Raw genomic sequence first — 14,917 nt, forward strand, 5'->3', positions numbered from 1 at the left:
TAAGCCTGTCTTTCCCCACTTTGCAACGTCCAGTGTGCAAGCCAACAACAGTAGTAAAGGTAAGAATAATCCAGTATTTACCCTTATATGTACATTTGTGCTTTATGCTTTTTGTTAGTTATTTACCATAAGTAAAGGTCAGGAATTGCTATTTTTATTTTAAAATTTTTTTACTGTTTCACTTCATTTCTGCTGTGTATGTGTGCCATGTGAGTGACATAGGTGCTTATCTAGGTGGGTTTAACTTACAGCGAAAATTGCATTATGTTGCGCCATAGGAACAGATCTCCGACGTAACCCGAAGTGTCCTACTACATATATATCAATTGCAAGAGTGTATAAAATTAATGGAACAAAAAATCTCTCTCTCTCTCTCTCTCTCTCTCTCTCTATATATATATATATATATATATATATACATATATATGTATATGTATATATAAATGTATATGTATATTGTATACACACACACACACGGTGGACAGATTATTATGATCTCTGAACGCAAAATAATTTGGCCACTCAGTGTGTATATATATATATATATATATATATATATATATATATATATATGTATATAAGACCCCTGGTGCATGAATTTCTTCATAGGTGAGGTCCGGCCAGCCTGACAAGGGGCAGGGGACATGGGCAGTTCAACCTGCATGCTGGTTGTACTCCTGGTTGAGGGGACAATTTGCATATTAACCTTTTATTTATTTTATTTTATTTTATTATTTTATTTTATTTTTTTTTTATTGAGGTATTATATGTGTACATATCTTACCATTACCCCTGCACCCCACACCCATACATGCCCTCACCTTTTATTATATAGGATATATACTAAGTGACCAGATTATCATGCATTCAAGAGAACATAAGAGAACACTCAGTATATATATTTTATATGCTGAGAATGAAACACTGATAAGGTCAGTAGGAACTTGGTATCAGCAAGGCAGGCATGCCGGGAAACACCAAAAGTGTATTTTTTAATGTCCATTTTAAATAAATTCTACTTAAATCCATCTTTAGAAAAGGTTTAAACTTGATGCTTCCCAATAATTTTACTGTTTTATTGTGAAAAATTTTGGACATATTTGGTGCTATTGAATCAGCATATTGAAAATAAAATATAATGATGTACTACTGAAATATATTATCATGTCCAGTGGTCCTGGATTGTGAGAGGGATGTCCGACTTACATCCCCAAAGGGGTCCCAGTTTGGAGAGGGTGCAGGCCAGGCTGAGGGACACCCCTACCCCCGTGCATGAAACTCATGCACTGGTCCACTAATAAACACACACACACACACACACACACACACACACACACACACACACACACAGAAGGGTGAGAGAGAAATATATCACAGAGGTGGTGAACTAGAATTTGGGGAAAGAAGCTGATTAGAAAACACCCTGTCCTCGTCATGGCTTATTTGTGTTATCAGTGAAGTTGTGTCTTTGGGAATGAAGCTGTGTGAGACAAGTGTGGATCAAAGAACTATGGGTAGCAGGTAATGCAGAGTGATGGCCTCAGCCAACTGGGATTGGGGTCAGAAGTGAAATGGGCATTACCATGTTGTTTGGTGTTTTGGAGGGACAATTTGGAGGACAACATGGGCATTGCCTGACAAGACCAGAGTCAAATCCAGTACATTCCCATTATGTGCAATATATCCTCCTACCCTATGTTCCTGACACCAACTAGTATTGAAAGGGGGCAGTGTGACTCCTATTTGAGGATGAGAGCACAGGTAACTTGTATCTGTTCCTCTGCCTTTATTGTTGTGGGAAGACACAGCATCAGTAAGAATATAAGGAGAGATTGACTTTAATGGGACCAAGGGCTGCTTTCTTCTCTGATGAAGAGAAGGGGAGCATATGCATGTGCAGGGTGGTTAGTATGGAAAACTTGGAATCTCAAGAGAGAATCTTATCATGGGAGGTTCTGTGCCCATTATGACAGGATATGAACTTTGAGGACGTGGCCATTGCCTTCTCTCAGGAGGAGTGGGAGATCCTTGATGAGGCTCAGAGACGTCTGTACTGTGATGTGATGCTGGAAGTGTTTGCACTTGTATCATTCTTAGGTAAGACCTTCACATCTCTCCTAGTGTCCTGAGGTGATGCCCACTCCTTATTTATTCTCCAGACTTAGCACTCTCTCTCTCTCAAAGCCAGACCATGGGCTCAGTTAATTTTCCCCACTGTCTTGTGAAATGGGTTGTTCCCGCCAGTGCCGAGCTGTGCAAAGAGCTCTGAGCAATAAACTCTATAAACCTCCCTAACACCAGTTGCCTCAGAAACAGCAGGAAGTGTCTGGGTGTCAGCAGTCTTACAGACCGCTTAATGGGTCCCTCCTGCTCTTCCACTCCAGGGAGGGTGACTCTATCCAGATCCATGGCTTCCAATTCTGCACCTTTCCTGTCGATAAAGACCCTGTGTCAGTTATCTTCTTTCCATACATGAACCAGGGGCTGTTCTTGTAAGACCCTCCAATTATTGTTTGTAATATTACCTTCCCTGGATACTATTGCAAGCTGAATGCTATGGGCAAGTGATGGCTACTCACCTCTGTTGTGTTTTCATTGATACTCAGAATATTTGTTTGTTCATATGTCTAGAAAAGGAGATGCAGGGAGAACCCTGGGTTTCTCCAGGGTGAACGTACAGGATGGTCCTAGAGGATGCTTAACCTGGGTTACTGGCAACTGTGGGGAAGTATGACATAACGATGGTGTTCAGATTATATCGGGAACCTGCTCCTGTACAACAGTGTTTGGTGCAGGTTTCAATGGCCACACCTCATTTATACCTTTCTTTTCCACACTTGACACTTTGCTGACTTGTCATTTCATTGGTGACTTCCTAGCATTGTCTACCTTTGCCTTTGTGTCCTTTTTGCATCACCTATTCCTCTGCACATCTCTTTCTGCAGTATACTACAACATGGACCTATGCAAGTGTTATAAGGAGCACATACATACTTAAAAACCCCTCAAACACCAGCTACTTGTTTATTTAATTTTACTTGGAGTGAGATGTTACCAACCTTCTGCACAGCTTGCCCATGTCACAGGCAGAGATATACTGAATGCTGTTTGCAGCAGAATGAGCTTCTCTTCCATGTGGTGCTTGCCATGTTTTTGCTCAATTTCTGTTAAAGTCTCTCTTGTTTTGTGATCTTCAGTGGTCAAGAACTTCACAGTTGCATCTTATTAGTTCATCTGTCAGCTCTTGAATTTTCAGCCAATTGCATGAGACCAATGTATTATGTGCAACACACTTTTATCATGGGACTTCCCTCTGTCACCACATTCAACATTCATTTCTGCATCATTCCTCTGTTTTCAGGTCCTTGGCATAAAATGAATGATGTGGAGGCCTATTCTGATCACAGTGTATCTGTAGGAGGTTCTCAGGTCAGAGCTTCCAAGACAGCTGCAGCCACCCAGAGGACCCATCTGTGTAAGCCGTGCTTCTTGGTGTTAAAAGATATTTTGCAGCTAACTGAGACACAAGTGGCATACTATGAGAAGACTGTTTTCTTCAGTGATGCATGTGTGAGAGACTTGTGTTTCAGTACAAAACCTCACCAGCAGCAGAAGGATGCCTGTGGAGAGAAGCCCTGGAAAGAAGATAATTGAGAGTGCTTCGCTTGTTACAACTTGCTGGTTGTACTTCTCTGGGGTGCCGGAAGCTAGTACTGAGGTAGGGTAGACTCCCCAGACATCTCAGGGCTTCTGCAGCACCCGGCCACTCTGAACACTGAGGAGCCACACAGTAACAATGAGATTTCACAGGAATGTCTCAGTGGAAAAACACATCACCAGTGGGTTGAATGTGAAAGAGCTGCCAGCCAAAGACAGAAAGTTGCTTATCAGAAAGGTCTCTGCTCTGGAGATATGATTAATGAGTATAATAAATGTGGCAAAATGTTCAGACAAATCTTTAACCACCTACAACTTGGGAGAGTTCACACTGTAGAAAAGCCCTGTGAGTGTACTGATTGTGGGAACGTCTTCTGTGAAAGCCCTGCTCTTATTAAACACAACAGAGTTCACATTAGTAAAAAGTGTTATACATGTAGTAATTGTGGGAAGTCCTTCAGTCAAAGGTCTCACCTCACTGTACACCACAGAGTTCACACTGGAGAAAAGCCATTTGTGTGTAGTGAATGTGGGAAGCATTTCAGTGAAAGGGCTGACCTCACTATACACCACAGAGTTCACACTGGATAAAAGCTGTATGAGTGTAGTGAGTGTGGGAAGTAGTTCAGTCGAGGGTCTTCCCTCACTATACACCACAGAGTTTAACTGGAGAAAAGCCATTTGTGTGTAGTGAATGTGGGAAGCATTTCAGTCGAAGGTCTTCCCTCACTACACACCACAGAGTTCACACTGGGAAAACGCCATATAAGTGTAGTGAATGTGGTAAGCATTTCAGTCTATGGTCTAACCTCACTATACACCACAGAGTTCACATTAGAAAAAAGCCATATGAGTGTAGTGAATGTGGTAAGCATTTCAGTTAAAGGTCTCACCTCACTAGACACCACAGAGTTCATACTGGAGAAAAGCCATAAATGTGCAGGGAATGTTTTATTTTTCTCACTTACTATAAGAACACTTAAGGGGCTCTATGAGACCTTTTACATCAATGTAAACCCCTTTTATGGGAACATACACTCTGCTGGATTCCTTATAAATTTGAGGTACAAGTGAGACTTGAGGGAGCTGCATTGTGCTTACTAACATGCCTCGACCTACCACCCAAATGATGTCACTGTCTCTTTGTTGCTGAAGAGATTTCACCTCTAACACCTGACCCACCTGAGGAGTGTGCATCGGTCAGCACCTCTGGGTGCTCAGGGGAATGTATTCTGTGTTCTCACTTCTGTTGGATGTCATTATGGTTCCTCCAAGCTCTTGGCAGTATCTTCATTCATTTCTCTGTGACGAGAAAATGGACCTGACCCTGGATTCATCCCGAGCACCCCTTCTCAGCTAAGAAGTGCCACCTGTTTCAGGGACATAGTGGTACTCACATTATGCTTTGATAAATTTGGGGGGATTCTTATTCACCAACCTGCAAACCCCTTGTTCTCCTGTGCTCTGGTTTAGAATCTTTGTAAAGGTATTTTTAGATTTGTACCTTTCATTTTAGTTTAATCACTACCAGAGATGATTTGCAAACACAAATGTGATCTTTCAGCATGTAGAGATGAATAGATATTATGTTTATCCAAAAGTGTATGTGGTTTGAAAGAGACAACATAATGTCCGGAAATCACTTCTGTCCAATATTGGCTTATTACTTATTGCGGTCCTTGGCCTGAAAAGAAAGACCATGTGACTCTGTGCATTTAATTTTCTGCCTAGTGCTTCGATTATTGTTGATGGCAAAGGACAGTCTGAAGATGAGATCTTTGCTCTGCTTCTGTGACCAATATGAATCATGTTCTCTGTTCACAGTATGTACTACATAAGCCTCAGCAATGTTTAGGGAACCTGCTCTCCATGTACTGCAAAGGAGACATGTGTCAAGAAGTATGACATTTCATAGGTTGGTGTCATTTGTTGTAAGTCTCTGAGGTGGAACCACAATGAGGACAGAAACACCGGTTCAATAGTGAGTGGGGAAGGCTGCAGTAAATTAGGTGATAAGTGCCTCTCCTGAACATAAGGCCACAGATGTTCTGGGCCTGTGGCTTGTGTGTCCTTTATGTACAGACATTCTCAGGACCTCCAAAACTTTTCCGTGTAGCTGATGTCATTGGCAGAATAATCTAATGGTGTTGTGTATTCCCTGGTCCCTCAGGTGTTCACATAATGTAGTTGCTCAACAGGCAAGAAGGCAAAGAAAGAGGAAGGATAACCCTGCAATCTGTCCCAGGATGTCTTTTGTATGTAGTCAGCACTCCTATTGAATTTGATGGAAATATTTTTTTTATAATATACTTTATAATTTCAGAGAGAGAGAGAGAGAGAAAGGGAGAGAGATCAATGAGAGAGAATCATTGATCAACTGCCTCCTGCATGCCCAACTCTGGGGATCCAGCCCACAACCTGGGCATGTGCCCTGACCTGGAATCAAACCAGTGGCTTTCCGTTAATGTGATCACACCCAACAAAATGAGGCACAGTGGCCATAGGGAGTTTATATTTTGTGTTCTTCTTTATTAATTATTGTATTATTTTCAGTTGCAACAACTTAAAACCTACTTTGCCTAACCCTGTATTTACCTCCAATGCTTTTGTAATCTTTCTGCCTCCCAGCCCTCCATGCAGACATTGATTTACCTTCCTGTACAATAGAGTAGTTAATATTTTTTACAATTTTATTGGTACTAAAATGTGTATTATCTTTAAGAAATACTGGATTACATCATGCTACACAGATATTTTGAGACTCGACACTGATATTTATGTAAATATTTATTTCCAGGAAATATTGTATTCTATGGGTAACCACTTTAACTATTGAGCTGCGCATGGTTTCAGTTATTTCTATGTTTGGGGTTTTATAAATAAAACAGTTGGGAATATTGTGTTGAGTTCTTTCTACAGGTGTATGTGTTACTTACCAAACTGTTCCAGTGTCCGTGAATGTGTTATATTTTAACATCTGGGGAACTGTGATCTAAAATGGTCAATCACTTTGCCTCCCGACCCACCCACAGTAATGAAAATTTCATTTTTCTGAAACCCTGCCAGTACATGTGAATGTTAATCTTTTTAAATACGAGCCCTATCGGCGAGTATTGTTAACTTGCTTTTGTTTTCATTCCATTTCTGTAAAAATGTTTGATGGTCATCATTTCTTATGCATTTCTTTACATTGTCTTTATCTCCTTTGTTAAAATGTCTGCTCAGAATTTTTTGTCTACTTTAAAGTTAATTTATTATCCTAACCAATAGGAGGATAGTGCAGCCTCTAAGACATATGTTTGAATTTCACTCATTCCCCAATGACTCTAGTAACTTCTTTGCCATATGGAATTCTTTCTTTTGAATTCTAAAAACAATATATATTTTTCTCAATGTTTACCCTATGTACTATTTATAGCCCACTTGTACCATACACTTAAAAGTTTCATCTGCATTGTTAATATCCTGCACCAGTGTTCTTTAAGTCTAAGCATTTAATAATACAATAAGTGAAGTGTAGGTTAGCAGTAGTTGACAATTTCACCACATTCAAACTCTCAAAATGATGGCATTGAACATGGCCATAAGATATTTCAGTAGTACATCATTATATTTTACTAGTGACCAGGTACAAGGATGCGTGCACATTGAAATTAAATTAATCCAAAAGTGTGTGGTGGGGCGGGACTTGGTGAGATCGGCCCCACACTCCCTAGTGCCAACCTCTCACAGTCCCTCCTTGGCCAACGGTGCTGAGGCTTGTAGGACACCTGTGAAATGGGTGGGGTCCCTCAGCCACTGGTTTGATTCCAGGGCAGGGCACATGCCTTCCTGAATCCCCTGGAGTTGTCGTGCAGGAGGTAGATGATTGTTGTTTCTCTCCTCCCTTTCAAAAGGAGGGCCCGGCCTGTGGAGATTGGCCAGGATCAGGCTCTCCGACATCCCCCGAGGTGTCCTGGATTTCGAGAGGGCAGTTCTTGGGGACACAACCCAGAATCAGGCTCCCTCCTCTCTGGTTCTGGAGTGCGTTACCTGTGAACCACTGCTGTCAAGTAACCACAACTCACTGGGCAGCTCCTGTGTTGAGCGTCTGCACCCTGGTGGTCATTGCAGGTCATAGCTACCTTTCTTGAAGTTGAGCAGGTTGCTTAGCCTTTCATATAAATAGATTTTTAGCATACTGATACAGTAGCAATGAATGTGCTCAAGAACATTCACAATTAAACAGCTGAATTATTCCAAACTGGTAAGTTTTACACATTTTTTAAAATTTTGATATATATGTAATTGATTTAAAACAAGCTTTAATATACATATAAACTAGAGGCCCAGTGTATGAATTCATGCATGCATCATCATCTTCTTCTCCTTCCCCTTCTTCATCATCCATGTCAGGAACCAAGCAGTACTGTAAAGGATTTGGCCAAATGTCATCTTTGATGACTTCTCCTAACTCATCTGCACCTACATCAGAATGGTCAGTAAGCCAGGTACAGAAGCTCTCTGGTTCCTCATGCTGTCTCTTCCTGCTGGCTTTATTCTCTGTTTGACTTGAACGTTTTGTCAAATCCTTTCCAGATTTCCATTTGATTTCAGTGGACTTTGAAAATGGAACACCACTCTCATTCAAATGAAACTCTTTGGAGAGAACTTTATTTTCGAAGTAAGGGTTTTCATCAAAATAAAAATCTATTCTGTAACCTGATTTAATATCTTCAAATTCTCTCACTTCAACTCATGTTAAGTAATGCAACGCCTTTTCATTCTCTTCCCCAAGCAGTGCAGACACTTGTGGATGGTTCACAAATGTTGTTACCCCCAAATTTGGGATTTTTGGGATCAATTCTGACCTCTTCCGAAAAAATGGTTGGCGGAGTTAGTTATATTTCTGTTCTACTCCCAAAATCTCTACACTGGCTTATTCATTAAGTTATCTATTTCATTTTGTACTTCATCAATATGTCCAATCGCTTCTTGCTATTCTTTTTCTCCCTTAAGCACTACCAGAGGGGTCGGCTTCTTCTCCAGCGTGGGGGCTGGAGCCAGGTTCGGTTTCTTTGTTTGAGGTGAGAGAAAGACTGGCGTTTGGGAGCCATGCTGTGAGGCAAGTCCTAGGATCTGATCAATGGGAAGTCGCCAGGCTCAAAGGTGCACTGAGCACTCACTTTTTCAATTTTTAAAATGAATTTAGGATTTAACCAATAGGAGGCAGTTCAGCATCTAAGACATTTCTATTCACTTCACCCATTCCTTAAGGACACAATTGGTTTCTTTTCCACTTGGAACTATACAGTATGTTTTGAATACTGGAATGAAAATTGTTTTTCTCACATTTTATCTTATGCACAATTTAATGCCCACTTGCATGATACACTTTTAAGTTAAATCTATGTTGCTAACATTCTCCACCATTTATTCCTGGTGGTAAATACTCTCATCATGATTAGTTTCAAAATGACAAAATGTTGGCACTGAACATGGGCCTGCTAGGATATTTCAGTAGCACATCATTATATTTTACTACAAACACGCTGATGCATTGGATACAAATATACTCAAGAACATTCATGATAAAATAGTAAAATAATGGGAAGTGGCAAGTTTTAATTATTTTTAAAACTTTGATGTAAGTGTAATTGATTTAAAATATACATTGAAAACTATATTTTTATTGATTTCAGGGAGGGAGGGAGGGGGGATAGAGAGAGAGAGAAAGATGAATGATGAGAGAGAATCACTGATAGACTGCCTCCTGCATGCACCACAATATGAATCCAGTCCACCACCTGAGCATGTGTCCTGACCAGGAATTGAGCAGTGACCTGCAGGGTCATAGGTTAACACTGAAACATTGAACCAAGCTTGCCCAGCTCTCCTAAGATTTTCAGGGATCCTACACAACCTGGAACCAGGGTAGCAATGAGCAGTGGCATCTCGTCCTGGCCTAACCCCTGAATCTGCGCTCAAGGCCTCCTTTACTCTGAATTCCCAGTGAGCTAACAGCAGCCTTGCTTTGGCTTATTTATTTCCCACAATGTTTCCAGAGAGTCAAAGGAGCTTGCTGTTTCCTGTTCTCTCTGCTGCTTCCTGTTCTATCATAAGGCCTCCTTTCTTTCATTATCCCCAGTTTCAATTGATGTACCCTCAAAATCTTCTGAACTTGTGCAGTGAAATCTTTTTGAACATGAAGTAATGAACTCTAACACTACAGACCAAGGGGAGGCCGACCTGCTCCAGGCTGCTTCCTGTTCCTAAACACAGTTATGCCTGGGACATCTTCTGCAAAACAGACCAAGGCATGATTTTGCTTAGAGAACCTGGGAGATAACGTGATGGTCTTCACTCAAATTGGTGTGGTTGAATCAAATCAATTTTAACTCTTCTTTTTTATTGATTATTTAGAGAGGGAGGGAGACAGAGAAACATCAATAATGAGAAAGAATCATTGATCAGTTCTCTCCTGCATGCTCCCTACAGGGATGGAGCTCCCCAACCTAGGCAAGTGCCCTGACTTGGAATCCAACTAGAGATGCCTTGTTTCATGGGTCCATGCCCAACCACTGAGCCATGCCATATGGGCAAACTATCTTTTTTATTGTTGGCTCTATTACAAATAGACCCAATTTCCCCATCATCATCCCCCTTTGCCTTACTCTACCCTGCCTCCACCATTTCTAGGCACTCAGCACATTATTGTCTATGTCCATGGACTATGCATATATGTATATACTTATTTTTTTTGCTGCATTTCACTTTACTTTGCACAAAATTTATAAAACCATTTGATTAAGCAGCTCCAGAACTTTTAGTGGTCATTAATCTAGAAGTAAACAATGTCAGAAGCAACACTTTTCAATTCCTCCCATATACATATTGTAAAGACAAACAACTCCTAACATATGTGACACAGGCTGGTTTCGACACATAGAAAGCCTAAGCAAGAATGGTGAGTACTGAATATCCACATGGTCAGACCAGGAGCCATACTCCAGGAGCTAGACTACACCCAGCCTGTTATTTACACTGCCCACATCATCTGCCCTGTGAAGTTCACGGTCCTTGTCAGATTGAAATCCAAGAGGCTCCTTCCATTTTCAGGCTCATCATTTCCAAGGTGGACAAGCCACACACACAAATCCAGGCAGCTCCAATAGCTCGCTCAGCTGTGCTTTACATGACACCTCCACCAACCAGGCTCCAGTTCAAATTCTGTACAGGAAGTTCCCGTTGTCTCAAAGAAGTCTCGCCCCCTCTACACTACCTTGCTGCTCAAGTTCTGCTCACCCACTTCTCTTGCCTTCAATGCTTCCAGCTCCTTCACACTTGGCAATCCATCGCTGTCAGTGCCTCTGGTGCCCTCACAACCACTGGTGGAGTACTTCTGCAGTTCTCTGTGCTGACCTTGGGTTTCAGCAACAGGCACAAAGCTTTCCTTCTCTAGGCTCTGGACTCCTTGATTCCTTCCCTCTGTCTCCTCGGTGTGTTTGTACTCTATGAGTGTTCAGTTCTGTCACCCTCAAAGCTTTGCTGTGACTGTGGCCTTGGGATGAGGCTTCAGGTCCTGACACAGGGAGACCTGCACAAAGCAGCTCCCAGGCATCCCCAGGGCCTGGAAGCTGGCAGAGAGAGTGGGCAAGCCCAGCTTTCTGAAGGACCTTTTGATCCAGCTTCAGTTTCTTCTCCAATGTGGGCTCAAACTTGCTTTTTAAAACCGTTCTGATCACATCGGAGCTAACAACCAAGCCTTCAGCGAATCTGGGAATTGAACAGGACTCTGGAAATTCTTCATGTAAATACCAGATCTGCTCCCGGGCTTCTCTGGTCAGAGTCCTGGGCCGGACCCCTCACAGCTCCATTTGCCTCTGAATTTTCTGGAACAGAATGGCTTTTTTCTGTCCTCTCAGGGCGCTGGGGGAGAGAACCAATGGCAGAAGCTATGCGTGGGAGCAACGTGGGTGGTTGAAGCATCTCAGCTAAAAAAGGGAACGCCCCAACCCTGTCTCCTTGTTCATTGCCCCAGGAAATCTAACACCCACAACAGCAGCCCCTGAGCCAGGCAAACTCTATAAAATGCGATGAAATACATCCTTCGTGAAGTGAGCAATTGTGGTCCCAAAGGAGCCAAACACCTGTCCCTATGCTTCTGATGAAGGAAGAAGCAAGGCCCTGCTTCAGGCTGAGGGTCCAGGAAGGAGCCGGTACTGTTACAGAAAACTGGAGAATAACCAAGCAATACTTACAGATGGAGTTACATTTATTACAAGCGGGTCCAGAGGAAAATGTCTCTCAAATTCTGGGCCCCACCAGGGAGGAATTTTCTCTATTTATATATTCCCTAACCAAAAATAGAACCAGGACCTCATGGATCATAGATCAGTGCTCAACCATTGAGCCACACCAGCTGGGCTATATTATATATTTAAAAAAAATTAATATGTCTTTTTGATCCTTGATAGTATTCCAGATGTCTCCCATTTTCACCTGTGCATATATTCTTTGGGGTATCTCTCCCGGTTCTCCCCACAGCCCTCTCCTGGGAGATCTTCCGGTCTGTTCCAGTTAACCAGGCTTCTGGCCCCATCTTGTCCTTCCCCAGGGCCACTTGCTGAACCACATCACCTTTATTCACCAATGTCATTGGCTGGCATGCTAGCCCTCCCCTTGGCGTTTGAGAAAACGACATTACCCAGAAAGGAATGCGACCACGTAGGTGGAGCTAAAGGACACTTTGTGACAGTGCATCCGGTTAGGGCGGGACTTCCGCCTTCCTCCTCCTGGCGGGCATTTTGACCTCTTCATTTTCTCCCAGGACTCACAGGCTTCAGCCCACTCGTGGTGAGTAAGTAGGAGGAGGCCTGGGAGGCAGCGTCCTTGCTGTGCAGGGTGTGTCTGAGGCTTGTTGAGTACCATCAGGCAGTCCTTTAGACAGTAATTTCACTTAATACCTGAGCGTTCACAGTGTTGCAGAAACTTATGAGTGTAGTGAATGTGGGAAGTTTTTTTTTTTTAAATATATTTTATTGATTTTTTACAGAGAGGAAAGGAGAAGGATAGAGAGTTAGAAACATCGATGAGAGAGAAACATCGATCAGCTGCCTCCTGCACACCCCCCACTGGGGATGTGCCCGCAACCAAGGTACATGCCCTTGACCGGAATCGAACCCGGGACGTTTCAGTCCACAGGCCGACGCTCTATCCACTGAGCCAAACCGGTTTCGGCTGGGAAGTCTTTTACCTGCAATAATCACCTCCTTAACCACAAGAGAGTTCAAATTGGAGAAAAGCTATATGCGTGTACTAATTATGGAAAGTTTGTAATCTTTATTAATATCCGTGGTATAAACACTCTCATCCTTGTGAGGTTCAAACAGCCAAAATGATGATTTTGAACATGGACATGATAATATATTTCAGTAGTACATCATTATATTTTATATTCAATACGCTGATTCAGTAGCACCAAATATGTTCAAAACTTTTCACAATAAAACAGTAAAATTATTGGGAAGCATCAAGATTAAACCTTTTCTAAAGATTGATTTAAGTAGAATTTATTTGAAATGGACATTAAAAGAAAATACACTTTTGGTGTTTCCCTGCCTGCCTGCAATGCTGATGCCAAGTTCCTACTGACCTCATCAGTGCTTCATTCTCAGCCTATAAAATAATTGATTCAATAATAAAATCTTACATTGATATAGCTTACTTTAAATATTTCGTTTGAAAAAAAGACACTTTTATAATCCCGTGAATGCTATTCTAACCTTCCACCACTATCTAACTCAGGAGTCCTCAAACTTTTTAAACTGGGGGCCAGTTCGCTGTCCCTCAGACCGTTGGAGGGCTAGACTATAGTTTAAAAAAACAACAACCTATGAACAAATTCCTATCCACACTGCTAAGTCGGCTGCTAAGCAGGACAGGCAGTGGCTGCAAAAACACCTGGCGGGCCGGATTAATGTCCTCTGTGGGCCGCATGTGGCCCGTGGGCCATAGTTTGAGGACCCCTCATTTAAGTCATCATGATGGATTTTGAGAATAGATGAATCTATCTATTCTCAGGTACATTTTTCGGTTGTTACTTAAAATTTCACATATGTCTGACCAAGGCCAAACAGCTAAGTGGGTCAGTGAATAATTTCAATAATGGAAGGTTGCAAGTTCCAACCCTGGTCACATCAATTACACGAGTTAATCAAAGAATGTATAAAATTAATGGAACAAAAAATAGATCTCTCTCTCTCTCTCTCTCTCTTTCTCTCTCTCTCTCTCTCTCTCTCTCTCTCTCTCTCTCTCTCTCTCTCTCTCCAGACAGTCCTCAGTTTACTTCGGACTCGACATAGGTCATTTTATGATTATGTCACCATTTGCAATTTATTTATACAAAAAAAAAAGTCCTGTCATTCAATGTAAGTCGTTTGTACAAAGTTCGCCCGGGAACCAGTTGGCCAGCGGATGGATGAATAAGTCATCACATGGCGCTATACAAGGAAGACGCTGTCATTCAGTCGCCGTTTATAAGCTGTTTTGGATTGTGCTTCATTCGCTCTCTTTTGTTTGTATTGTTATTTTGAACACTTTTTGCCCTTCCTTATGGCTCCTAAGCATAAGGCAGATTATTCTGATGGCAGTGCTATAAAAAGAAGGAAAGCCCTCACAATGGAAGTGAAGGGAGACATAATAAGATGCTCGGAAAAGGGCGAAACACCGAGGAACATCGGCCGGTTGCTTGGCGTATGTCATATGACTGTCGTGAATATCATCCTATCTAATAATAGACAAATATGCAAATTGACCATACCTCCGACACACCCACAAGCCACGCCCACCATCCAATCAGAGCGAGTATGCAAATTAACCCAAACCAAGATGGCTACAGCCACAGAGAGCAAGGTTTCCTAGGTAACAGAAGAAGCCAAGCTTTCCGCCTGCCCTGGTCAGGCCTAAGCCTCCACTCCAGCTACAAAGTTTCAATTATAGAAGGTAAACAAATTCAAACAAATGGCGGCAGAATGGAGCTTGAGAGAGCAGGCCAGGGTTGCCGCCAGCAACGGGAAGCAAAGCTTTCCGCACACCCTGGCTGGGCCCACCAGCTTAAGGCAACAAAGTTTCAATTATAACCCCAACACAAATGGCTGCCGGCCTCCTCGGAGGGAGCCCCAGGCTTGGCTCCACTCCAGGCTACAAAGTTTCAATTGTAGAAGGAAAATAAATCCCAGGGCCTCGCTTGGGTTGCCAGGGGGCGTGGCCGACCTGCAAA

At 42.3% G+C, this 14,917-nt stretch overlaps 1 long non-coding RNA gene and 2 pseudogenes across 1 annotated transcript; 1 reads left to right on the forward strand and 2 right to left on the reverse strand.

The window, feature by feature from the left end:
• On the forward strand, positions 1-3,985 carry LOC129148496 (uncharacterized). The gene is made up of 3 exons (XR_008555475.1): positions 1-59; positions 1,974-2,097; positions 3,362-3,985. It is a non-coding gene; the product is annotated as an uncharacterized LOC129148496 (long non-coding RNA).
• A 4,029-nt stretch (positions 3,986-8,014) lies between these two features.
• LOC129148495 (protein SET-like) lies at positions 8,015-8,753 on the reverse strand (annotated as a pseudogene).
• A 2,106-nt stretch (positions 8,754-10,859) lies between these two features.
• Positions 10,860-11,528, reverse strand: LOC103304308 (neugrin-like; annotated as a pseudogene).
• Between the last annotated feature and the right edge of the window lie 3,389 nt (positions 11,529-14,917).

This window comes from Eptesicus fuscus, unplaced genomic scaffold (genome assembly GCF_027574615.1).
Source record: "Eptesicus fuscus isolate TK198812 unplaced genomic scaffold, DD_ASM_mEF_20220401 scaffold_55, whole genome shotgun sequence".
In the NCBI taxonomy this organism is placed as follows: domain Eukaryota; kingdom Metazoa; phylum Chordata; class Mammalia; order Chiroptera; family Vespertilionidae; genus Eptesicus; species Eptesicus fuscus.